The sequence below is a fragment of the Hyla sarda genome, unplaced genomic scaffold (assembly GCF_029499605.1).
Source record: "Hyla sarda isolate aHylSar1 unplaced genomic scaffold, aHylSar1.hap1 scaffold_2616, whole genome shotgun sequence".
Classification (NCBI taxonomy): Eukaryota; Metazoa; Chordata; class Amphibia; order Anura; family Hylidae; genus Hyla; species Hyla sarda.
The window spans coordinates 1-25,007 of NW_026609306.1; the positions used below are offsets into that span (position 1 = coordinate 1).

Below are 25,007 nucleotides of genomic sequence, written 5' to 3' on the forward strand. Positions count from 1 at the left end.
GGGTATGCATTAGACGAAAAAAAAGAAGAAAAAGAAGAATAATACGCCCAGAAAAGAGGCGAAAAGGAGAAAAACGTAAAAAAACGTGAAAAAAAAGTAAGAGGAAGAGAAGGGAAAAAAAGGTGGAAATGGGTTTAAAAGTGATTTCGGCGGAGAAATATATATATATATATATATATATATATATATATATATATATATACGCGCACACACACACATATATATAAACGTATTCTCCGTTGAGATATTGCAGCCGCTGCTGTGTCCAGGCCCAGGAGCCTTAGCACTGTGCTATGATGTCACTCAATACCACTGACATCACTAGGTGTAAACAACATCTCTCCTTTGCTGTGTATGTGACTATGGAGCTGTTTGGTGATGTCGTCTATTACGGCCTTCATAGAAGCAACAGGAGATTGTTGCATCCATCTAGAACCCTCAGAACTACAGTGCTATGATGTCACTCACTTCCACAGGCCTTGCAGAGTGTAAACAACAACAACCCAGCTTTGTTGTGTATGTAACCATAGGGATTTGTGATGTCACCTAGAACCTTCACAGCAGCGACAGCTTTATGAGGAGCATCAGCACTGCTCTGCCTGAGCAGAACCATCACCGCCATAGGTTGTCAAATAACCCGGATTTAACCCACACAGGTAAGTCCAATGGGGTGCAGGCATGTCCTCTATGCTTACAGCTTCCCGTGGGTGTTGGTTTGATACCGTTTGGGGACAGCCAAGGAGGCATCTGCAGGCAACAAAGGTAGGTGTGTGCTTGTGTGTGTGTTTCCTATGCAGATCCTAAGCCCAGTGTCACATGCAAGTAGGAGGAGTAAGAAGGGTTCCTGGCAAATCCGGGTTATGGATTGCATTTAAAAAGGCCCCGTGGGAGTGCAATGGGCCCCTGTCTTGCTGCTTAGCAATAATGGTATGGGTTTAGGTTCTGCTGTGTGTACTGGTGGTTGACTGCCCCCCAGCCCAGAGTGTGCATGGAAAATTGTCTGGCAGCCTCCCTGACAGCAAGCAGTGATAGTGCCCATGAAGGGGACCTTGTTGGGCCCGCCCCTTTCACGGTTATCGCTTCTCGGCCTTTTGGCTAAGATCAAGTGTAGTATCTGTTCTTATCAGTTTAATATCTGATACGTCCCCTATCTGGGGACCATATATTAAATGGATTTTTGAGAACGGGGGCTGATTTCGAAGCTTGCTTCCGTCGCCCTATGCATTGACCCGATATGGCAGTATCTTCGGGTACAGTGCACCACCCCCTTACAGGGTTAAAAAGAAAGATTCCTACTTTCATTGCTACCTGCTTGCTTGCTGGCTAGCCAGCTAGCCAGCCCTGTGGGCCTTGCTGCTGCTGCTTCTGCAGCCAAAAAACAAAAGGTGGTGCTGCTGCTGCTGCTTCTGCTGCTTCTGCTTCTGCTTGTGTCTGGCCGCTGTTGGAGCGTCCAGGCACAGGACTTCTGCTGCTGCTGACTAAATGGCCTCCTTAATTGGATCATTTGAGTAGCCAGCACACCTGTGCAGGTAGGGCATGACATGATAGGCAGCTGCCTTGATAGCGGGTTGGGTGCTGAATGTTCCTAATTGACAAAATAAGATTAATGCTTATGAAGAAATATAAAATCTCATCCCTTCCCCAATATCGCGCCACACCCCTACCCCTTAATTCCCTGGTTGAACTTGATGGACATATGTCTTTTTTCGACCGTACTAACTATGTAACTATGTAACATAACATGGGGGGGGGGGGGGGTCTCCTGGCTGTTCACACAGGTGTGTCATTGCTGTACATTGACCATGCATTGCTTCTGTGGTATTGCAAAGGCAAAGACAAATGCTTCCAGCCATCCATTGCACTAATGGATTGGTCATCAGCTGGCTGTCTATGTCCCGCATCAATATAGACCAAAGTACAGAGGGTTAGGCTATGCTATTGTGCACCTACCTGATGCATCAGAAGGTGCGAGGCCCTTGCTAAATTCTGTGCACAGACTTTGAGATCTATGCTTTAGACTGTATCTAAACCTGCTCCAACATGGACTGACATTCTGGCCTACTTTCAGCCGATGCGACTTGTCTGTCGCTGAACAGTCGCTTTTTATGTATTCAGCACCTATGTATAATGTTGTAAAAATGCTCTAGAAGCTAAAGTCGCAGAAATGTCGCACATATTTGGCCTGCAACTTTCTGTGCGACAAATTCAGACAGGAAAAATCAGTATAAATCCTTAGAAAATTATCCCCCAGTGTCTCCATCTGCTGGCGGTATTGAATAAGCATTGCTGCACTGATGGGGTATGCATTAGACGAAAAAAAAGAAGAAAAAGAAGAATAATACGCCCAGAAAAGAGGCGAAAAGGAGAAAAACGTAAAAAAACGTGAAAAAAAAGTAAGAGGAAGAGAAGGGAAAAAAAGGTGGAAATGGGTTTAAAAGTGATTTCGGCGGAGAAATATATATATATATATATATATATATATATATATATATATATATATATACGCGCACACACACACATATATATAAACGTATTCTCCGTTGAGATATTGCAGCCGCTGCTGTGTCCAGGCCCAGGAGCCTTAGCACTGTGCTATGATGTCACTCAATACCACTGACATCACTAGGTGTAAACAACATCTCTCCTTTGCTGTGTATGTGACTATGGAGCTGTTTGGTGATGTCGTCTATTACGGCCTTCATAGAAGCAACAGGAGATTGTTGCATCCATCTAGAACCCTCAGAACTACAGTGCTATGATGTCACTCACTTCCACAGGCCTTGCAGAGTGTAAACAACAACAACCCAGCTTTGTTGTGTATGTAACCATAGGGATTTGTGATGTCACCTAGAACCTTCACAGCAGCGACAGCTTTATGAGGAGCATCAGCACTGCTCTGCCTGAGCAGAACCATCACCGCCATAGGTTGTCAAATAACCCGGATTTAACCCACACAGGTAAGTCCAATGGGGTGCAGGCATGTCCTCTATGCTTACAGCTTCCCGTGGGTGTTGGTTTGATACCGTTTGGGGACAGCCAAGGAGGCATCTGCAGGCAACAAAGGTAGGTGTGTGCTTGTGTGTGTGTTTCCTATGCAGATCCTAAGCCCAGTGTCACATGCAAGTAGGAGGAGTAAGAAGGGTTCCTGGCAAATCCGGGTTATGGATTGCATTTAAAAAGGCCCCGTGGGAGTGCAATGGGCCCCTGTCTTGCTGCTTAGCAATAATGGTATGGGTTTAGGTTCTGCTGTGTGTACTGGTGGTTGACTGCCCCCCAGCCCAGAGTGTGCATGGAAAATTGTCTGGCAGCCTCCCTGACAGCAAGCAGTGATAGTGCCCATGAAGGGGACCTTGTTGGGCCCGCCCCTTTCACGGTTATCGCTTCTCGGCCTTTTGGCTAAGATCAAGTGTAGTATCTGTTCTTATCAGTTTAATATCTGATACGTCCCCTATCTGGGGACCATATATTAAATGGATTTTTGAGAACGGGGGCTGATTTCGAAGCTTGCTTCCGTCGCCCTATGCATTGACCCGATATGGCAGTATCTTCGGGTACAGTGCACCACCCCCTTACAGGGTTAAAAAGAAAGATTCCTACTTTCATTGCTACCTGCTTGCTTGCTGGCTAGCCAGCTAGCCAGCCCTGTGGGCCTTGCTGCTGCTGCTTCTGCAGCCAAAAAACAAAAGGTGGTGCTGCTGCTGCTGCTTCTGCTGCTTCTGCTTCTGCTTGTGTCTGGCCGCTGTTGGAGCGTCCAGGCACAGGACTTCTGCTGCTGCTGACTAAATGGCCTCCTTAATTGGATCATTTGAGTAGCCAGCACACCTGTGCAGGTAGGGCATGACATGATAGGCAGCTGCCTTGATAGCGGGTGGGTGCTGAATGTTCCTAATTGACAAAATAAGATTAATGCTTATGAAGAAATATAAAATCTCATCCCTTCCCCAATATCGCGCCACACCCCTACCCCTTAATTCCCTGGTTGAACTTGATGGACATATGTCTTTTTTCGACCGTACTAACTATGTAACTATGTAACATAACATGGGGGGGGGGGGGGGGGTCTCCTGGCTGTTCACACAGGTGTGTCATTGCTGTACATTGACCATGCATTGCTTCTGTGGTATTGCAAAGGCAAAGACAAATGCTTCCAGCCATCCATTGCACTAATGGATTGGTCATCAGCTGGCTGTCTATGTCCCGCATCAATATAGACCAAAGTACAGAGGGTTAGGCTATGCTATTGTGCACCTACCTGATGCATCAGAAGGTGCGAGGCCCTTGCTAAATTCTGTGCACAGACTTTGAGATCTATGCTTTAGACTGTATCTAAACCTGCTCCAACATGGACTGACATTCTGGCCTACTTTCAGCCGATGCGACTTGTCTGTCGCTGAACAGTCGCTTTTTATGTATTCAGCACCTATGTATAATGTTGTAAAAATGCTCTAGAAGCTAAAGTCGCAGAAATGTCGCACATATTTGGCCTGCAACTTTCTGTGCGACAAATTCAGACAGGAAAAATCAGTATAAATCCTTAGAAAATTATCCCCCAGTGTCTCCATCTGCTGGCGGTATTGAATAAGCATTGCTGCACTGATGGGGTATGCATTAGACGAAAAAAAAGAAGAAAAAGAAGAATAATACGCCCAGAAAAGAGGCGAAAAGGAGAAAAACGTAAAAAAACGTGAAAAAAAAGTAAGAGGAAGAGAAGGGAAAAAAAGGTGGAAATGGGTTTAAAAGTGATTTCGGCGGAGAAATATATATATATATATATATATATATATATATATATATATATATATATACGCGCACACACACACATATATATAAACGTATTCTCCGTTGAGATATTGCAGCCGCTGCTGTGTCCAGGCCCAGGAGCCTTAGCACTGTGCTATGATGTCACTCAATACCACTGACATCACTAGGTGTAAACAACATCTCTCCTTTGCTGTGTATGTGACTATGGAGCTGTTTGGTGATGTCGTCTATTACGGCCTTCATAGAAGCAACAGGAGATTGTTGCATCCATCTAGAACCCTCAGAACTACAGTGCTATGATGTCACTCACTTCCACAGGCCTTGCAGAGTGTAAACAACAACAACCCAGCTTTGTTGTGTATGTAACCATAGGGATTTGTGATGTCACCTAGAACCTTCACAGCAGCGACAGCTTTATGAGGAGCATCAGCACTGCTCTGCCTGAGCAGAACCATCACCGCCATAGGTTGTCAAATAACCCGGATTTAACCCACACAGGTAAGTCCAATGGGGTGCAGGCATGTCCTCTATGCTTACAGCTTCCCGTGGGTGTTGGTTTGATACCGTTTGGGGACAGCCAAGGAGGCATCTGCAGGCAACAAAGGTAGGTGTGTGCTTGTGTGTGTGTTTCCTATGCAGATCCTAAGCCCAGTGTCACATGCAAGTAGGAGGAGTAAGAAGGGTTCCTGGCAAATCCGGGTTATGGATTGCATTTAAAAAGGCCCCGTGGGAGTGCAATGGGCCCCTGTCTTGCTGCTTAGCAATAATGGTATGGGTTTAGGTTCTGCTGTGTGTACTGGTGGTTGACTGCCCCCCAGCCCAGAGTGTGCATGGAAAATTGTCTGGCAGCCTCCCTGACAGCAAGCAGTGATAGTGCCCATGAAGGGGACCTTGTTGGGCCCGCCCCTTTCACGGTTATCGCTTCTCGGCCTTTTGGCTAAGATCAAGTGTAGTATCTGTTCTTATCAGTTTAATATCTGATACGTCCCCTATCTGGGGACCATATATTAAATGGATTTTTGAGAACGGGGGCTGATTTCGAAGCTTGCTTCCGTCGCCCTATGCATTGACCCGATATGGCAGTATCTTCGGGTACAGTGCACCACCCCCTTACAGGGTTAAAAAGAAAGATTCCTACTTTCATTGCTACCTGCTTGCTTGCTGGCTAGCCAGCTAGCCAGCCCTGTGGGCCTTGCTGCTGCTGCTTCTGCAGCCAAAAAACAAAAGGTGGTGCTGCTGCTGCTGCTTCTGCTGCTTCTGCTTCTGCTTGTGTCTGGCCGCTGTTGGAGCGTCCAGGCACAGGACTTCTGCTGCTGCTGACTAAATGGCCTCCTTAATTGGATCATTTGAGTAGCCAGCACACCTGTGCAGGTAGGGCATGACATGATAGGCAGCTGCCTTGATAGCGGGTGGGTGCTGAATGTTCCTAATTGACAAAATAAGATTAATGCTTATGAAGAAATATAAAATCTCATCCCTTCCCCAATATCGCGCCACACCCCTACCCCTTAATTCCCTGGTTGAACTTGATGGACATATGTCTTTTTTCGACCGTACTAACTATGTAACTATGTAACATAACATGGGGGGGGGGGGGGGGGGTCTCCTGGCTGTTCACACAGGTGTGTCATTGCTGTACATTGACCATGCATTGCTTCTGTGGTATTGCAAAGGCAAAGACAAATGCTTCCAGCCATCCATTGCACTAATGGATTGGTCATCAGCTGGCTGTCTATGTCCCGCATCAATATAGACCAAAGTACAGAGGGTTAGGCTATGCTATTGTGCACCTACCTGATGCATCAGAAGGTGCGAGGCCCTTGCTAAATTCTGTGCACAGACTTTGAGATCTATGCTTTAGACTGTATCTAAACCTGCTCCAACATGGACTGACATTCTGGCCTACTTTCAGCCGATGCGACTTGTCTGTCGCTGAACAGTCGCTTTTTATGTATTCAGCACCTATGTATAATGTTGTAAAAATGCTCTAGAAGCTAAAGTCGCAGAAATGTCGCACATATTTGGCCTGCAACTTTCTGTGCGACAAATTCAGACAGGAAAAATCAGTATAAATCCTTAGAAAATTATCCCCAGTGTCTCCATCTGCTGGCGGTATTGAATAAGCATTGCTGCACTGATGGGGTATGCATTAGACGAAAAAAAAGAAGAAAAAGAAGAATAATACGCCCAGAAAAGAGGCGAAAAGGAGAAAAACGTAAAAAAACGTGAAAAAAAAGTAAGAGGAAGAGAAGGGAAAAAAAGGTGGAAATGGGTTTAAAAGTGATTTCGGCGGAGAAATATATATATATATATATATATATATATATATATATATATATATATACGCGCACACACACACATATATATAAACGTATTCTCCGTTGAGATATTGCAGCCGCTGCTGTGTCCAGGCCCAGGAGCCTTAGCACTGTGCTATGATGTCACTCAATACCACTGACATCACTAGGTGTAAACAACATCTCTCCTTTGCTGTGTATGTGACTATGGAGCTGTTTGGTGATGTCGTCTATTACGGCCTTCATAGAAGCAACAGGAGATTGTTGCATCCATCTAGAACCCTCAGAACTACAGTGCTATGATGTCACTCACTTCCACAGGCCTTGCAGAGTGTAAACAACAACAACCCAGCTTTGTTGTGTATGTAACCATAGGGATTTGTGATGTCACCTAGAACCTTCACAGCAGCGACAGCTTTATGAGGAGCATCAGCACTGCTCTGCCTGAGCAGAACCATCACCGCCATAGGTTGTCAAATAACCCGGATTTAACCCACACAGGTAAGTCCAATGGGGTGCAGGCATGTCCTCTATGCTTACAGCTTCCCGTGGGTGTTGGTTTGATACCGTTTGGGGACAGCCAAGGAGGCATCTGCAGGCAACAAAGGTAGGTGTGTGCTTGTGTGTGTGTTTCCTATGCAGATCCTAAGCCCAGTGTCACATGCAAGTAGGAGGAGTAAGAAGGGTTCCTGGCAAATCCGGGTTATGGATTGCATTTAAAAAGGCCCCGTGGGAGTGCAATGGGCCCCTGTCTTGCTGCTTAGCAATAATGGTATGGGTTTAGGTTCTGCTGTGTGTACTGGTGGTTGACTGCCCCCCAGCCCAGAGTGTGCATGGAAAATTGTCTGGCAGCCTCCCTGACAGCAAGCAGTGATAGTGCCCATGAAGGGGACCTTGTTGGGCCCGCCCCTTTCACGGTTATCGCTTCTCGGCCTTTTGGCTAAGATCAAGTGTAGTATCTGTTCTTATCAGTTTAATATCTGATACGTCCCCTATCTGGGGACCATATATTAAATGGATTTTTGAGAACGGGGGCTGATTTCGAAGCTTGCTTCCGTCGCCCTATGCATTGACCCGATATGGCAGTATCTTCGGGTACAGTGCACCACCCCCTTACAGGGTTAAAAAGAAAGATTCCTACTTTCATTGCTACCTGCTTGCTTGCTGGCTAGCCAGCTAGCCAGCCCTGTGGGCCTTGCTGCTGCTGCTTCTGCAGCCAAAAAACAAAAGGTGGTGCTGCTGCTGCTGCTTCTGCTGCTTCTGCTTCTGCTTGTGTCTGGCCGCTGTTGGAGCGTCCAGGCACAGGACTTCTGCTGCTGCTGACTAAATGGCCTCCTTAATTGGATCATTTGAGTAGCCAGCACACCTGTGCAGGTAGGGCATGACATGATAGGCAGCTGCCTTGATAGCGGGTGGGTGCTGAATGTTCCTAATTGACAAAATAAGATTAATGCTTATGAAGAAATATAAAATCTCATCCCTTCCCCAATATCGCGCCACACCCCTACCCCTTAATTCCCTGGTTGAACTTGATGGACATATGTCTTTTTTCGACCGTACTAACTATGTAACTATGTAACATAACATGGGGGGGGGGGGGGGGGGTCTCCTGGCTGTTCACACAGGTGTGTCATTGCTGTACATTGACCATGCATTGCTTCTGTGGTATTGCAAAGGCAAAGACAAATGCTTCCAGCCATCCATTGCACTAATGGATTGGTCATCAGCTGGCTGTCTATGTCCCGCATCAATATAGACCAAAGTACAGAGGGTTAGGCTATGCTATTGTGCACCTACCTGATGCATCAGAAGGTGCGAGGCCCTTGCTAAATTCTGTGCACAGACTTTGAGATCTATGCTTTAGACTGTATCTAAACCTGCTCCAACATGGACTGACATTCTGGCCTACTTTCAGCCGATGCGACTTGTCTGTCGCTGAACAGTCGCTTTTTATGTATTCAGCACCTATGTATAATGTTGTAAAAATGCTCTAGAAGCTAAAGTCGCAGAAATGTCGCACATATTTGGCCTGCAACTTTCTGTGCGACAAATTCAGACAGGAAAAATCAGTATAAATCCTTAGAAAATTATCCCCCAGTGTCTCCATCTGCTGGCGGTATTGAATAAGCATTGCTGCACTGATGGGGTATGCATTAGACGAAAAAAAAGAAGAAAAAGAAGAATAATACGCCCAGAAAAGAGGCGAAAAGGAGAAAAACGTAAAAAAACGTGAAAAAAAAGTAAGAGGAAGAGAAGGGAAAAAAAGGTGGAAATGGGTTTAAAAGTGATTTCGGCGGAGAAATATATATATATATATATATATATATATATATATATATATATATATATATATATACGCGCACACACACACATATATATAAACGTATTCTCCGTTGAGATATTGCAGCCGCTGCTGTGTCCAGGCCCAGGAGCCTTAGCACTGTGCTATGATGTCACTCAATACCACTGACATCACTAGGTGTAAACAACATCTCTCCTTTGCTGTGTATGTGACTATGGAGCTGTTTGGTGATGTCGTCTATTACGGCCTTCATAGAAGCAACAGGAGATTGTTGCATCCATCTACAACCCTCAGAACTACAGTGCTATGATGTCACTCACTTCCACAGGCCTTGCAGAGTGTAAACAACAACAACCCAGCTTTGTTGTGTATGTAACCATAGGGATTTGTGATGTCACCTAGAACCTTCACAGCAGCGACAGCTTTATGAGGAGCATCAGCACTGCTCTGCCTGAGCAGAACCATCACCGCCATAGGTTGTCAAATAACCCGGATTTAACCCACACAGGTAAGTCCAATGGGGTGCAGGCATGTCCTCTATGCTTACAGCTTCCCGTGGGTGTTGGTTTGATACCGTTTGGGGACAGCCAAGGAGGCATCTGCAGGCAACAAAGGTAGGTGTGTGCTTGTGTGTGTGTTTCCTATGCAGATCCTAAGCCCAGTGTCACATGCAAGTAGGAGGAGTAAGAAGGGTTCCTGGCAAATCCGGGTTATGGATTGCATTTAAAAAGGCCCCGTGGGAGTGCAATGGGCCCCTGTCTTGCTGCTTAGCAATAATGGTATGGGTTTAGGTTCTGCTGTGTGTACTGGTGGTTGACTGCCCCCCAGCCCAGAGTGTGCATGGAAAATTGTCTGGCAGCCTCCCTGACAGCAAGCAGTGATAGTGCCCATGAAGGGGACCTTGTTGGGCCCGCCCCTTTCACGGTTATCGCTTCTCGGCCTTTTGGCTAAGATCAAGTGTAGTATCTGTTCTTATCAGTTTAATATCTGATACGTCCCCTATCTGGGGACCATATATTAAATGGATTTTTGAGAACGGGGGCTGATTTCGAAGCTTGCTTCCGTCGCCCTATGCATTGACCCGATATGGCAGTATCTTCGGGTACAGTGCACCACCCCCTTACAGGGTTAAAAAGAAAGATTCCTACTTTCATTGCTACCTGCTTGCTTGCTGGCTAGCCAGCTAGCCAGCCCTGTGGGCCTTGCTGCTGCTGCTTCTGCAGCCAAAAAACAAAAGGTGGTGCTGCTGCTGCTGCTTCTGCTGCTTCTGCTTCTGCTTGTGTCTGGCCGCTGTTGGAGCGTCCAGGCACAGGACTTCTGCTGCTGCTGACTAAATGGCCTCCTTAATTGGATCATTTGAGTAGCCAGCACACCTGTGCAGGTAGGGCATGACATGATAGGCAGCTGCCTTGATAGCGGGTGGGTGCTGAATGTTCCTAATTGACAAAATAAGATTAATGCTTATGAAGAAATATAAAATCTCATCCCTTCCCCAATATCGCGCCACACCCCTACCCCTTAATTCCCTGGTTGAACTTGATGGACATATGTCTTTTTTCGACCGTACTAACTATGTAACTATGTAACATAACATGGGGGGGGGGGGGGGGGGTCTCCTGGCTGTTCACACAGGTGTGTCATTGCTGTACATTGACCATGCATTGCTTCTGTGGTATTGCAAAGGCAAAGACAAATGCTTCCAGCCATCCATTGCACTAATGGATTGGTCATCAGCTGGCTGTCTATGTCCCGCATCAATATAGACCAAAGTACAGAGGGTTAGGCTATGCTATTGTGCACCTACCTGATGCATCAGAAGGTGCGAGGCCCTTGCTAAATTCTGTGCACAGACTTTGAGATCTATGCTTTAGACTGTATCTAAACCTGCTCCAACATGGACTGACATTCTGGCCTACTTTCAGCCGATGCGACTTGTCTGTCGCTGAACAGTCGCTTTTTATGTATTCAGCACCTATGTATAATGTTGTAAAAATGCTCTAGAAGCTAAAGTCGCAGAAATGTCGCACATATTTGGCCTGCAACTTTCTGTGCGACAAATTCAGACAGGAAAAATCAGTATAAATCCTTAGAAAATTATCCCCCAGTGTCTCCATCTGCTGGCGGTATTGAATAAGCATTGCTGCACTGATGGGGTATGCATTAGACGAAAAAAAAGAAGAAAAAGAAGAATAATACGCCCAGAAAAGAGGCGAAAAGGAGAAAAACGTAAAAAAACGTGAAAAAAAAGTAAGAGGAAGAGAAGGGAAAAAAAGGTGGAAATGGGTTTAAAAGTGATTTCGGCGGAGAAATATATATATATATATATATATATATATATATATATATATATATATATACGCGCACACACACACATATATATAAACGTATTCTCCGTTGAGATATTGCAGCCGCTGCTGTGTCCAGGCCCAGGAGCCTTAGCACTGTGCTATGATGTCACTCAATACCACTGACATCACTAGGTGTAAACAACATCTCTCCTTTGCTGTGTATGTGACTATGGAGCTGTTTGGTGATGTCGTCTATTACGGCCTTCATAGAAGCAACAGGAGATTGTTGCATCCATCTAGAACCCTCAGAACTACAGTGCTATGATGTCACTCACTTCCACAGGCCTTGCAGAGTGTAAACAACAACAACCCAGCTTTGTTGTGTATGTAACCATAGGGATTTGTGATGTCACCTAGAACCTTCACAGCAGCGACAGCTTTATGAGGAGCATCAGCACTGCTCTGCCTGAGCAGAACCATCACCGCCATAGGTTGTCAAATAACCCGGATTTAACCCACACAGGTAAGTCCAATGGGGTGCAGGCATGTCCTCTATGCTTACAGCTTCCCGTGGGTGTTGGTTTGATACCGTTTGGGGACAGCCAAGGAGGCATCTGCAGGCAACAAAGGTAGGTGTGTGCTTGTGTGTGTGTTTCCTATGCAGATCCTAAGCCCAGTGTCACATGCAAGTAGGAGGAGTAAGAAGGGTTCCTGGCAAATCCGGGTTATGGATTGCATTTAAAAAGGCCCCGTGGGAGTGCAATGGGCCCCTGTCTTGCTGCTTAGCAATAATGGTATGGGTTTAGGTTCTGCTGTGTGTACTGGTGGTTGACTGCCCCCCAGCCCAGAGTGTGCATGGAAAATTGTCTGGCAGCCTCCCTGACAGCAAGCAGTGATAGTGCCCATGAAGGGGACCTTGTTGGGCCCGCCCCTTTCACGGTTATCGCTTCTCGGCCTTTTGGCTAAGATCAAGTGTAGTATCTGTTCTTATCAGTTTAATATCTGATACGTCCCCTATCTGGGGACCATATATTAAATGGATTTTTGAGAACGGGGGCTGATTTCGAAGCTTGCTTCCGTCGCCCTATGCATTGACCCGATATGGCAGTATCTTCGGGTACAGTGCACCACCCCCTTACAGGGTTAAAAAGAAAGATTCCTACTTTCATTGCTACCTGCTTGCTTGCTGGCTAGCCAGCTAGCCAGCCCTGTGGGCCTTGCTGCTGCTGCTTCTGCAGCCAAAAAACAAAAGGTGGTGCTGCTGCTGCTGCTTCTGCTGCTTCTGCTTCTGCTTGTGTCTGGCCGCTGTTGGAGCGTCCAGGCACAGGACTTCTGCTGCTGCTGACTAAATGGCCTCCTTAATTGGATCATTTGAGTAGCCAGCACACCTGTGCAGGTAGGGCATGACATGATAGGCAGCTGCCTTGATAGCGGGTGGGTGCTGAATGTTCCTAATTGACAAAATAAGATTAATGCTTATGAAGAAATATAAAATCTCATCCCTTCCCCAATATCGCGCCACACCCCTACCCCTTAATTCCCTGGTTGAACTTGATGGACATATGTCTTTTTTCGACCGTACTAACTATGTAACTATGTAACATAACATGGGGGGGGGGGGGGGGGTCTCCTGGCTGTTCACACAGGTGTGTCATTGCTGTACATTGACCATGCATTGCTTCTGTGGTATTGCAAAGGCAAAGACAAATGCTTCCAGCCATCCATTGCACTAATGGATTGGTCATCAGCTGGCTGTCTATGTCCCGCATCAATATAGACCAAAGTACAGAGGGTTAGGCTATGCTATTGTGCACCTACCTGATGCATCAGAAGGTGCGAGGCCCTTGCTAAATTCTGTGCACAGACTTTGAGATCTATGCTTTAGACTGTATCTAAACCTGCTCCAACATGGACTGACATTCTGGCCTACTTTCAGCCGATGCGACTTGTCTGTCGCTGAACAGTCGCTTTTTATGTATTCAGCACCTATGTATAATGTTGTAAAAATGCTCTAGAAGCTAAAGTCGCAGAAATGTCGCACATATTTGGCCTGCAACTTTCTGTGCGACAAATTCAGACAGGAAAAATCAGTATAAATCCTTAGAAAATTATCCCCCAGTGTCTCCATCTGCTGGCGGTATTGAATAAGCATTGCTGCACTGATGGGGTATGCATTAGACGAAAAAAAAGAAGAAAAAGAAGAATAATACGCCCAGAAAAGAGGCGAAAAGGAGAAAAACGTAAAAAAACGTGAAAAAAAAGTAAGAGGAAGAGAAGGGAAAAAAAGGTGGAAATGGGTTTAAAAGTGATTTCGGCGGAGAAATATATATATATATATATATATATATATATATATATATATATATATATACGCGCACACACACACATATATATAAACGTATTCTCCGTTGAGATATTGCAGCCGCTGCTGTGTCCAGGCCCAGGAGCCTTAGCACTGTGCTATGATGTCACTCAATACCACTGACATCACTAGGTGTAAACAACATCTCTCCTTTGCTGTGTATGTGACTATGGAGCTGTTTGGTGATGTCGTCTATTACGGCCTTCATAGAAGCAACAGGAGATTGTTGCATCCATCTAGAACCCTCAGAACTACAGTGCTATGATGTCACTCACTTCCACAGGCCTTGCAGAGTGTAAACAACAACAACCCAGCTTTGTTGTGTATGTAACCATAGGGATTTGTGATGTCACCTAGAACCTTCACAGCAGCGACAGCTTTATGAGGAGCATCAGCACTGCTCTGCCTGAGCAGAACCATCACCGCCATAGGTTGTCAAATAACCCGGATTTAACCCACACAGGTAAGTCCAATGGGGTGCAGGCATGTCCTCTATGCTTACAGCTTCCCGTGGGTGTTGGTTTGATACCGTTTGGGGACAGCCAAGGAGGCATCTGCAGGCAACAAAGGTAGGTGTGTGCTTGTGTGTGTGTTTCCTATGCAGATCCTAAGCCCAGTGTCACATGCAAGTAGGAGGAGTAAGAAGGGTTCCTGGCAAATCCGGGTTATGGATTGCATTTAAAAAGGCCCTGTGGGAGTGCAATGGGCCCCTGTCTTGCTGCTTAGCAATAATGGTATGGGTTTAGGTTCTGCTGTGTGTACTGGTGGTTGACTGCCCCCCAGCCCAGAGTGTGCATGGAAAATTGTCTGGCAGCCTCCCTGACAGCAAGCAGTGATAGTGCCCATGAAGGGGACCTTGTTGGGCCCGCCCCTTTCACGGTTATCGCTTCTCGGCCTTTTGGCTAAGATCAAGTGTAGTATCTGTTCTTATCAGTTTAATATCTGATACGTCCCCTATCTGGGGACCATATATTAAATGGATTTTTGAGAACGGGGGCTGATTTCGAAGCTTGCTTCCGTCGCCCTATGCATTGACCCGATATGGCAGTATCTTCGGGTACAGTGCACCACCCCCTTACAGGGTTAAAAAGAAAGATTCCTACTTTCATTGCTACCTGCTTGCTTGCTGGCTAGCCAGCTAGCCAGCCCTGTGGGCCTTGCTGCTGCTGCTTCTGCAGCCAAAAAACAAAAGGTGGTGCTGCTGCTGCTGCTTCTGCTGCTTCTGCTTCTGCTTGTGTCTGGCCGCTGTTGGAGCGTCCAGGCACAGGACTTCTGCTGCTGCTGACTAAATGGCCTCCTTAATTGGATCATTTGAGTAGCCAGCACACCTGTGCAGGTAGGGCATGACATGATAGGCAGCTGCCTTGATAGCGGGTGGGTGCTGAATGTTCCTAATTGACAAAATAAGATTAATGCTTATGAAGAAATATAAAATCTCATCCCTTCCCCAATATCGCGCCACACCCCTACCCCTTAATTCCCTGGTTGAACTTGATGGACATATGTCTTTTTTCGACCGTACTAACTATGTAACTATGTAACATAACATGGGGGGGGGGGGGGGGGTCTCCTGGCTGTTCACACAGGTGTGTCATTGCTGTACATTGACCATGCATTGCTTCTGTGGTATTGCAAAGGCAAAGACAAATGCTTCCAGCCATCCATTGCACTAATGGATTGGTCATCAGCTGGCTGTCTATGTCCCGCATCAATATAGACCAAAGTACAGAGGGTTAGGCTATGCTATTGTGCACCTACCTGATGCATCAGAAGGTGCGAGGCCCTTGCTAAATTCTGTGCACAGACTTTGAGATCTATGCTTTAGACTGTATCTAAACCTGCTCCAACATGGACTGACATTCTGGCCTACTTTCAGCCGATGCGACTTGTCTGTCGCTGAACAGTCGCTTTTTATGTATTCAGCACCTATGTATAATGTTGTAAAAATGCTCTAGAAGCTAAAGTCGCAGAAATGTCGCACATATTTGGCCTGCAACTTTCTGTGCGACAAATTCAGACAGGAAAAATCAGTATAAATCCTTAGAAAATTATCCCCCAGTGTCTCCATCTGCTGGCGGTATTGAATAAGCATTGCTGCACTGATGGGGTATGCATTAGACGAAAAAAAAGAAGAAAAAGAAGAATAATACGCCCAGAAAAGAGGCGAAAAGGAGAAAAACGTAAAAAAACGTGAAAAAAAAGTAAGAGGAAGAGAAGGGAAAAAAAGGTGGAAATGGGTTTAAAAGTGATTTCGGCGGAGAATATATATATATATATATATATATATATATATATATATATATACGCGCACACACACACATATATATAAACGTATTCTCCGTTGAGATATTGCAGCCGCTGCTGTGTCCAGGCCCAGGAGCCTTAGCACTGTGCTATGATGTCACTCAATACCACTGACATCACTAGGTGTAAACAACATCTCTCCTTTGCTGTGTATGTGACTATGGAGCTGTTTGGTGATGTCGTCTATTACGGCCTTCATAGAAGCAACAGGAGATTGTTGCATCCATCTAGAACCCTCAGAACTACAGTGCTATGATGTCACTCACTTCCACAGGCCTTGCAGAGTGTAAACAACAACAACCCAGCTTTGTTGTGTATGTAACCATAGGGATTTGTGATGTCACCTAGAACCTTCACAGCAGCGACAGCTTTATGAGGAGCATCAGCACTGCTCTGCCTGAGCAGAACCATCACCGCCATAGGTTGTCAAATAACCCGGATTTAACCCACACAGGTAAGTCCAATGGGGTGCAGGCATGTCCTCTATGCTTACAGCTTCCCGTGGGTGTTGGTTTGATACCGTTTGGGGACAGCCAAGGAGGCATCTGCAGGCAACAAAGGTAGGTGTGTGCTTGTGTGTGTGTTTCCTATGCAGATCCTAAGCCCAGTGTCACATGCAAGTAGGAGGAGTAAGAAGGGTTCCTGGCAAATCCGGGTTATGGATTGCATTTAAAAAGGCCCCGTGGGAGTGCAATGGGCCCCTGTCTTGCTGCTTAGCAATAATGGTATGGGTTTAGGTTCTGCTGTGTGTACTGGTGGTTGACTGCCCCCCAGCCCAGAGTGTGCATGGAAAATTGTCTGGCAGCCTCCCTGACAGCAAGCAGTGATAGTGCCCATGAAGGGGACCTTGTTGGGCCCGCCCCTTTCACGGTTATCGCTTCTCGGCCTTTTGGCTAAGATCACGTGTGGATTTCTGTGCGTGGTTTGGGTTGAAAGGAGTGGTGATCGGGGCCCTCTTTACGGGGGGCCCTGGATTGTTGCTGAGCTGCGATCGTGGGTTTTACCTGCAAAAATGAGCGAGAAGGCGCGTGGACTTGAGGACACGGTGCGGATCTACGTTCCTGGCGAGCACCGGGGGACGATCGGACTTGACCAAATCGTTTTGGAGATTCTTCGCAAGCTTGATTACCTACAGGTATGGAATGTATTGGCTATACAGGATTTTCCTAGGCAAGGAATTTATGATATTACTTTTTGTGGTTCTGAGATTTGCCAGAGAGTCTATATGGATCTTGAAGAAATGAAGAGGAAAAGTGAGCCTGCTATAATGAAGAAGATTAAAGTGGAACCGTTATTTATGAATACAACAAAGGTAGTAATTGTCCACATGTATAATCCTAAGGTTTCTGATGAAATGGTTACAAACTTTTTGTTCCGGTATTGCGAGGAAGTGAAATTTATAGGAAGACTTAAGAACAAGTTTGGGTACTTTAATTGTAAGAGAAAGTTTATTGTAAAATTTAAAAAAGATGAAGGAATGCAAGATGGAAGGAAGAGCATACCACAGGTGTTTTCTATCGGAGGAGAGAGAGGTTTCTGCTTTTATGAAGGCCAGTTGCAATATTGTAGAAAGTGCCATGCCTATGGCCATGTGCAGGATTATTGCCCTGAGAAAGGAGAATGTTGCAGAAATTGTGGGAAAACTGGTCATGAAGCAAGTATCTGTACAGAGAAGAAGACATGTGATATCTGTGGAAGTGAGGAACATTTGGCAAGAGGCTGTGATATGTGGTATAAAAAGAAGAGAAGTTATGCTGATGCAGCTGGGAATAGAGGAGAACAAAGAGAAAAAGGGGGAGGGAGGTTTGTTCCTGGAGTTGGTGAGAGTGTGAGTGTGAGTGTTAATGTGGCACAGGTGGCTGAGGAAAGTTCTGTGATAGTGGAGCACATTAGCACTCAGGAGAGGTCAGGGGAGGAGGGTGTTTCCACTGCTGTGACTGGTGAGGAGACAGGTGTGGGAGGTGAATTTACCTTGGTGAAAAAGAAAAAAGCAAAAAAAGTGAAAGTGGTGGAGAAAATTGAGACAGTGTATGGTGATGTTCTTTCTAGTGAAGAGGCTATGGATGATATTGAATGTCCAAACCCAATTGTGGGGGAGGAGGAGGGAATGGAAGTTGTTGGGTCATCTCAGAGATCTCTAACACCTGGTCAGAGAGTTTCTCGCAGTAAGGAAGAAGAGGAGGAGGAAGATGAGGATGTGCAGGTTGTGAATAAAAGGTGTAAGACAGGGAGCTGGTCTGAGGATCAGGAAGCCCTTGTTCTTGGTAGTGATAATGAAATAGACAGGGACTCTAACATAGGGTCGCCTGATTGTTTTGCAAGTTTACATAGGAAAGTTGAAGGCCAAAATGTTAATTTCTAAGTTAAGATGGATTTTAAAGCATTTGGTTTTCTTTTCCTAGTTATTATGACTTTGGTTGTAACAACTATTAATGTAAGAAGTATTGAGTCTGAAATTAGGAGAGCTGCAATTTTTGATATTCTTGAGAATGTTAGAAGTGATGTGATATGTTTACAGGAGTGTGCAATAAAGTCAGCACCTTATGCAAATGAGTGGAAGTGTGGGCAGTCCTTCTGGTCCACATGTGCAGAAAACAAAAATGAAGGTGTGGGGATTTTATTGCGAAACAGGGACATTAAAGTTTTAAATTGCCAAATTTTAGTACCTGGTCGTTGTATGGTTTTAATTTTTGAGGTTTTGGGCCAGAGGATGAGAATTTTTAATGTGTATGCTCCAGCAGAAAAACAAGCACGTTTGTCTTTTTTAGAGTCCCTTAAGTTTTTTATCCCTGGTCGTGAAGATACTATTATTGTTGGCGATTTTAACTGCATTAGATCCGTCAATGATCGTGAGAGCTCTGCTGAGGTTAGAACTGATATTACTTCCAATGTTTTAAATCAAATTATTCAAGACTTGCATTTTACTGATGTTGGACTGATGGTTAGCACTGATGAAAGATATACGTACATATCAGATAGTGGCCGCTGTAAATCCCGGATCGATTACATCCTGGTCTCTGATGGGATTAAGGTGGTCCGGTGCAATCAAATGATGTCAACTTTCTCAGACCACAAGATGGTGTCGGCTGAGATAAGTGTCACAGAGTCCCTTCATTTTGGGAGGGGGCTCTGGAAATTAAATGTAAGTCTATTGGAAGATGAGGAAGTAATGGCTGGTTTTAATCATGTGTTTTTATCCTGTGTTTCTAAACAACCTGATTTTAGTAATGTCTTAGTGTGGTGGGAATGGGCTAAAGGAGAGTTTTCTAATTTCTTTAAGATGTTTTGCATAAAGAGAGCACAAGAGAAGAGGAGGAGTGATGAAAGGCTTGTATCCCGGTTAGAGACTCTCTATAAGTTTAAACGTGTTGGTGTGGAGGTGGAGGATGAGATTGTTAAGGTGAAGGGGGAGATGAAAAAAAGGTTGTTGGAAAAGGGAAGGAATATTGTATATAAGTCTAAAGTGCAGCACCTAGAAGAAAATGAGCAGTGTACACGGTATTTCTTTAAAAAATGTTTTAATGCTAAAGGTGTTTTTAAATCTGTTTTTACCCCTACGGGGGAAGTTTTTGGAGAGGAGATGGTGAAGGAGATTGGCAGATTTTATGAGACACTCTTTAGTAATAAGAGCAGAGCCAGTGAGACGGAGATGAATGATTATTGTAATATTTTGGAGAATAATGTTCCTGTTGAAAAAGTAGATTTTTTAATTGATGATGTTAGTGAAGGGGAGATCAAGCAGGCCCTGGATAAGATGGCCAAAGGGAAGACACCAGGCTGTGATGGTCTCCCCGCTGAGTTTTATTCCGCGTTCTGGAATATTTTAAGTAAAGAGTTTACACGGGTGGTGCAATATGTTTTTAACTCAGGTGTTTTAGCTGAATCTATGAAGAAAGGGGTCATAACATTAATTCATAAAAAAGGTGATGGCAGAGATCTTAAAAATTGGAGACCTATAACTTTATTAAATTGTGACTACAAGATAATTGCTAAGATTGTGGCTAATAGACTGAGTGATGTAGTGGACCACCTTGTAGGAGAATACCAAGTTTGTGCAGTACCGAAAAGAAAAATAACAGATAATTTATTGCTTTTAAGAGACTCTATTTATTACAGTAACTTTAACAAGAATGCACTGTTTGTTGAGTCCATAGATTTCGAAAAGGCTTATGATAAGGTTGCACATGATTTTATGTTCATTGCTTTGAAACACTTAGGTATTCCAGAAAAGTTATTATCTGTTATTATGAGTTTTTATCATGGGGTGACAAGTCAGATTTTAGTAAATGGGCATGTGGGGCCTGCTTTTAATGTCTTGTCTGGAGTCAGACAGGGATGCCCACTCTCCCCAATTCTGTTTATATGCGTTATAGAGGGCCTGTTGAAGAATGTGCAGAAAGATAAATGTGTGAGTGGTATTTTTATTCCAGGTAGTGATGGTAGTAAGTTAAAGGTCTTAAGTTATATGGACGATGTGGTTTTTACATGTACATCCCAAGCAGATCTCAACAGAGTAAATTTGCATGTGAGGATTTTTTGTTGTGTGGCTGGGATGAATGTGAACTGGGGGAAGTGCCAATTATGCAATTTTGGGAACCAAGAGAATATAGTAGTGGATGGTGTTAAGGAAAAAGAAGACATTGAAGTGCTAGGAGTGATATTTGACAAAGACCTCAAAGGAAAGAAAAGTTATGAGACTTTGGACAGTAAAATTGAGAAGAAGCTATCCTTCTGGAGGTTAAGGAACTTGTCACTTAAAGGGAAAGTTCTTATCATTAAGTCTGTAATCCTACCGCTTCTCTTGTATACGGCTATGGTGCTTCCTCCAGGGAAGTTATGGACTAGGAGAGTTACAAGGAAGCTTTTTGTGTTCTTCTGGGGGTCTAAGATGGAGAAAATGAGAAGAGAAGAAGTGATGAAGAGTATGAATTTGGGCGGATATAACTTTCCAAACATTGATCTGTTTTTAAAGGTGCACTATTTTCTTTTAATTTTTAAATTGATACAGTGCAATAATAGGGCGGCAGACATGAGTAAATACCTTGCAGGATGGTTGTTTTCCAAATGGGGCTGGTGTGAGAGGGATTTGAGGAGACCCATAGCACATGTGATACCTACCTTCTATGTGCTCCTCAGGTCTTTCAATGATCAATTTGGTTTGAGCTCTTTAGGTGAACCTGATAAAAAGAAAATAGAACAAGAAATAAGGAAAAATGAGAGATTATATGAAGTACCATTCTGCACTAATGCTCAGTCTGTGAAGATTTGGAAGTTTTTTAAAGTTATTGGACTATCAAATAGACAAAAAGACGTTAGTTGGATGTCCTTTCATGGCTGCCTCCCAACCCGATCTTTTTTAAATGGAAGAGGTTTGAGAATAAGTGACAGATGCCCAAGAGAGGGTTGTGGAGGTAGAGAAGACTTAGTGCACCTTTATTGGGACTGTTTTTATGCAAAAGAATTTTTTATGTTTTTAAAGAGGTTTTTAATCCAACTCACTGGATATAATAGTTTTTCTTTTGAGAAAGTTTTTATTGGTCAAGATCTTAGTAAAAAGGAAGATACACGTACTAATTGGATTCTTTTTTCAGTTTTTAAAGAGGTTTTATGGGACTCACGCAATTTGCTTGTTTTTAAAAATGTTGTTATTTCTCCGAGGGAATTGAAAAGATTGTTTTTAGGAAGGATTTTTACTATCTTTCTACTGGACAAAAAGAGAATTGGTGAAGAAGAAGCGGAGAAAATCTGGATGCATACACGATGGAAGAATTTATAAGAAGTACGTAAAGGAGAAAGCTGTAAGTTTTTGACCAATTTCTGTGATTGTTTTTGACATGTTTTTTTGTTTTGTTGTTTGGTCACTTTTTCTTGGCACTCGGTTCCCTTAGTTAGTTTTTTCCGTATGATGTTTTTTCAGATATTGTTTTAAGTGACGAGTCTTGGTAGGTGACCTGATGATCGTCCAAACAATAGTCTGTAACTGAGGAAAAAAAAAAAAAAAAAAAAAAAAAAAAAAAATCTGTTCTTATCAGTTTAATATCTGATACGTCCCCTATCTGGGGACCATATATTAAATGGATTTTTGAGAACGGGGGCTGATTTCGAAGCTTGCTTCCGTCGCCCTATGCATTGACCCGATATGGCAGTATCTTCGGGTACAGTGCACCACCCCCTTACAGGGTTAAAAAGAAAGATTCCTACTTTCATTGCTACCTGCTTGCTTGCTGGCTAGCCAGCTAGCCAGCCCTGTGGGCCTTGCTGCTGCTGCTTCTGCAGCCAAAAAACAAAAGGTGGTGCTGCTGCTGCTGCTTCTGCTGCTTCTGCTTCTGCTTGTGTCTGGCCGCTGTTGGAGCGTCCAGGCACAGGACTTCTGCTGCTGCTGACTAAATGGCCTCCTTAATTGGATCATTTGAGTAGCCAGCACACCTGTGCAGGTAGGGCATGACATGATAGGCAGCTGCCTTGATAGCGGGTGGGTGCTGAATGTTCCTAATTGACAAAATAAGATTAATGCTTATGAAGAAATATAAAATCTCATCCCTTCCCCAATATCGCGCCACACCCCTACCCCTTAATTCCCTGGTTGAACTTGATGGACATATGTCTTTTTTCGACCGTACTAACTATGTAACTATGTAACATAACATGGGGGGGGGGGGGGGGGGGGTCTCCTGGCTGTTCACACAGGTGTGTCATTGCTGTACATTGACCATGCATTGCTTCTGTGGTATTGCAAAGGCAAAGACAAATGCTTCCAGCCATCCATTGCACTAATGGATTGGTCATCAGCTGGCTGTCTATGTCCCGCATCAATATAGACCAAAGTACAGAGGGTTAGGCTATGCTATTGTGCACCTACCTGATGCATCAGAAGGTGCGAGGCCCTTGCTAAATTCTGTGCACAGACTTTGAGATCTATGCTTTAGACTGTATCTAAACCTGCTCCAACATGGACTGACATTCTGGCCTACTTTCAGCCGATGCGACTTGTCTGTCGCTGAACAGTCGCTTTTTATGTATTCAGCACCTATGTATAATGTTGTAAAAATGCTCTAGAAGCTAAAGTCGCAGAAATGTCGCACATATTTGGCCTGCAACTTTCTGTGCGACAAATTCAGACAGGAAAAATCAGTATAAATCCTTAGAAAATTATCCCCCAGTGTCTCCATCTGCTGGCGGTATTGAATAAGCATTGCTGCACTGATGGGGTATGCATTAGACGAAAAAAAAGAAGAAAAAGAAGAATAATACGCCCAGAAAAGAGGCGAAAAGGAGAAAAACGTAAAAAAACGTGAAAAAAAAGTAAGAGGAAGAGAAGGGAAAAAAAGGTGGAAATGGGTTTAAAAGTGATTTCGGCGGAGAAATATATATATATATATATATATATATATATATATATATACGCGCACACACACACATATATATAAACGTATTCTCCGTTGAGATATTGCAGCCGCTGCTGTGTCCAGGCCCAGGAGCCTTAGCACTGTGCTATGATGTCACTCAATACCACTGACATCACTAGGTGTAAACAACATCTCTCCTTTGCTGTGTATGTGACTATGGAGCTGTTTGGTGATGTCGTCTATTACGGCCTTCATAGAAGCAACAGGAGATTGTTGCATCCATCTAGAACCCTCAGAACTACAGTGCTATGATGTCACTCACTTCCACAGGCCTTGCAGAGTGTAAACAACAACAACCCAGCTTTGTTGTGTATGTAACCATAGGGATTTGTGATGTCACCTAGAACCTTCACAGCAGCGACAGCTTTATGAGGAGCATCAGCACTGCTCTGCCTGAGCAGAACCATCACCGCCATAGGTTGTCAAATAACCCGGATTTAACCCACACAGGTAAGTCCAATGGGGTGCAGGCATGTCCTCTATGCTTACAGCTTCCCGTGGGTGTTGGTTTGATACCGTTTGGGGACAGCCAAGGAGGCATCTGCAGGCAACAAAGGTAGGTGTGTGCTTGTGTGTGTGTTTCCTATGCAGATCCTAAGCCCAGTGTCACATGCAAGTAGGAGGAGTAAGAAGGGTTCCTGGCAAATCCGGGTTATGGATTGCATTTAAAAAGGCCCCGTGGGAGTGCAATGGGCCCCTGTCTTGCTGCTTAGCAATAATGGTATGGGTTTAGGTTCTGCTGTGTGTACTGGTGGTTGACTGCCCCCCAGCCCAGAGTGTGCATGGAAAATTGTCTGGCAGCCTCCCTGACAGCAAGCAGTGATAGTGCCCATGAAGGGGACCTTGTTGGGCCCGCCCCTTTCACGGTTATCGCTTCTCGGCCTTTTGGCTAAGATCAAGTGTAGTATCTGTTCTTATCAGTTTAATATCTGATACGTCCCCTATCTGGGGACCATATATTAAATGGATTTTTGAGAACGGGGGCTGATTTCGAAGCTTGCTTCCGTCGCCCTATGCATTGACCCGATATGGCAGTATCTTCGGGTACAGTGCACCACCCCCTTACAGGGTTAAAAAGAAAGATTCCTACTTTCATTGCTACCTGCTTGCTTGCTGGCTAGCCAGCTAGCCAGCCCTGTGGGCCTTGCTGCTGCTGCTTCTGCAGCCAAAAAACAAAAGGTGGTGCTGCTGCTGCTGCTTCTGCTGCTTCTGCTTCTGCTTGTGTCTGGCCGCTGTTGGAGCGTCCAGGCACAGGACTTCTGCTGCTGCTGACTAAATGGCCTCCTT

At 44.6% G+C, this 25,007-nt stretch overlaps 8 non-coding genes and 1 pseudogene across 8 annotated transcripts; all 9 read left to right on the forward strand.

The window, feature by feature from the left end:
• The first annotated feature begins 1,075 nt into the window (after window positions 1–1,075).
• On the forward strand, window positions 1,076–1,266 carry LOC130324260 (U2 spliceosomal RNA). The gene has a single exon (XR_008869302.1). It is a non-coding gene; the product is annotated as a U2 spliceosomal RNA (small nuclear RNA).
• A 2,110-nt stretch (window positions 1,267–3,376) lies between these two features.
• On the forward strand, window positions 3,377–3,567 carry LOC130324270 (U2 spliceosomal RNA). Its single transcript, XR_008869310.1, has one exon. It is a non-coding gene; the product is annotated as a U2 spliceosomal RNA (small nuclear RNA).
• Window positions 3,568–5,678: 2,111 nt separating this feature from the next.
• Window positions 5,679–5,869, forward strand: LOC130324271 (U2 spliceosomal RNA). Its single transcript, XR_008869311.1, has one exon. It is a non-coding gene; the product is annotated as a U2 spliceosomal RNA (small nuclear RNA).
• Window positions 5,870–7,978: 2,109 nt separating this feature from the next.
• Window positions 7,979–8,169, forward strand: LOC130324272 (U2 spliceosomal RNA). The gene has a single exon (XR_008869312.1). It is a non-coding gene; the product is annotated as a U2 spliceosomal RNA (small nuclear RNA).
• Window positions 8,170–10,287: 2,118 nt separating this feature from the next.
• Window positions 10,288–10,478, forward strand: LOC130324273 (U2 spliceosomal RNA). The gene has a single exon (XR_008869313.1). It is a non-coding gene; the product is annotated as a U2 spliceosomal RNA (small nuclear RNA).
• A 2,112-nt stretch (window positions 10,479–12,590) lies between these two features.
• Window positions 12,591–12,781, forward strand: LOC130324261 (U2 spliceosomal RNA). The gene has a single exon (XR_008869303.1). It is a non-coding gene; the product is annotated as a U2 spliceosomal RNA (small nuclear RNA).
• A 2,111-nt stretch (window positions 12,782–14,892) lies between these two features.
• LOC130324262 (U2 spliceosomal RNA) lies at window positions 14,893–15,083 on the forward strand. The gene has a single exon (XR_008869304.1). It is a non-coding gene; the product is annotated as a U2 spliceosomal RNA (small nuclear RNA).
• Window positions 15,084–22,283: 7,200 nt separating this feature from the next.
• LOC130324269 (U2 spliceosomal RNA) lies at window positions 22,284–22,485 on the forward strand (annotated as a pseudogene).
• Window positions 22,486–24,589: 2,104 nt separating this feature from the next.
• On the forward strand, window positions 24,590–24,780 carry LOC130324264 (U2 spliceosomal RNA). The gene has a single exon (XR_008869305.1). It is a non-coding gene; the product is annotated as a U2 spliceosomal RNA (small nuclear RNA).
• The last annotated feature ends 227 nt before the right edge of the window (window positions 24,781–25,007 follow it).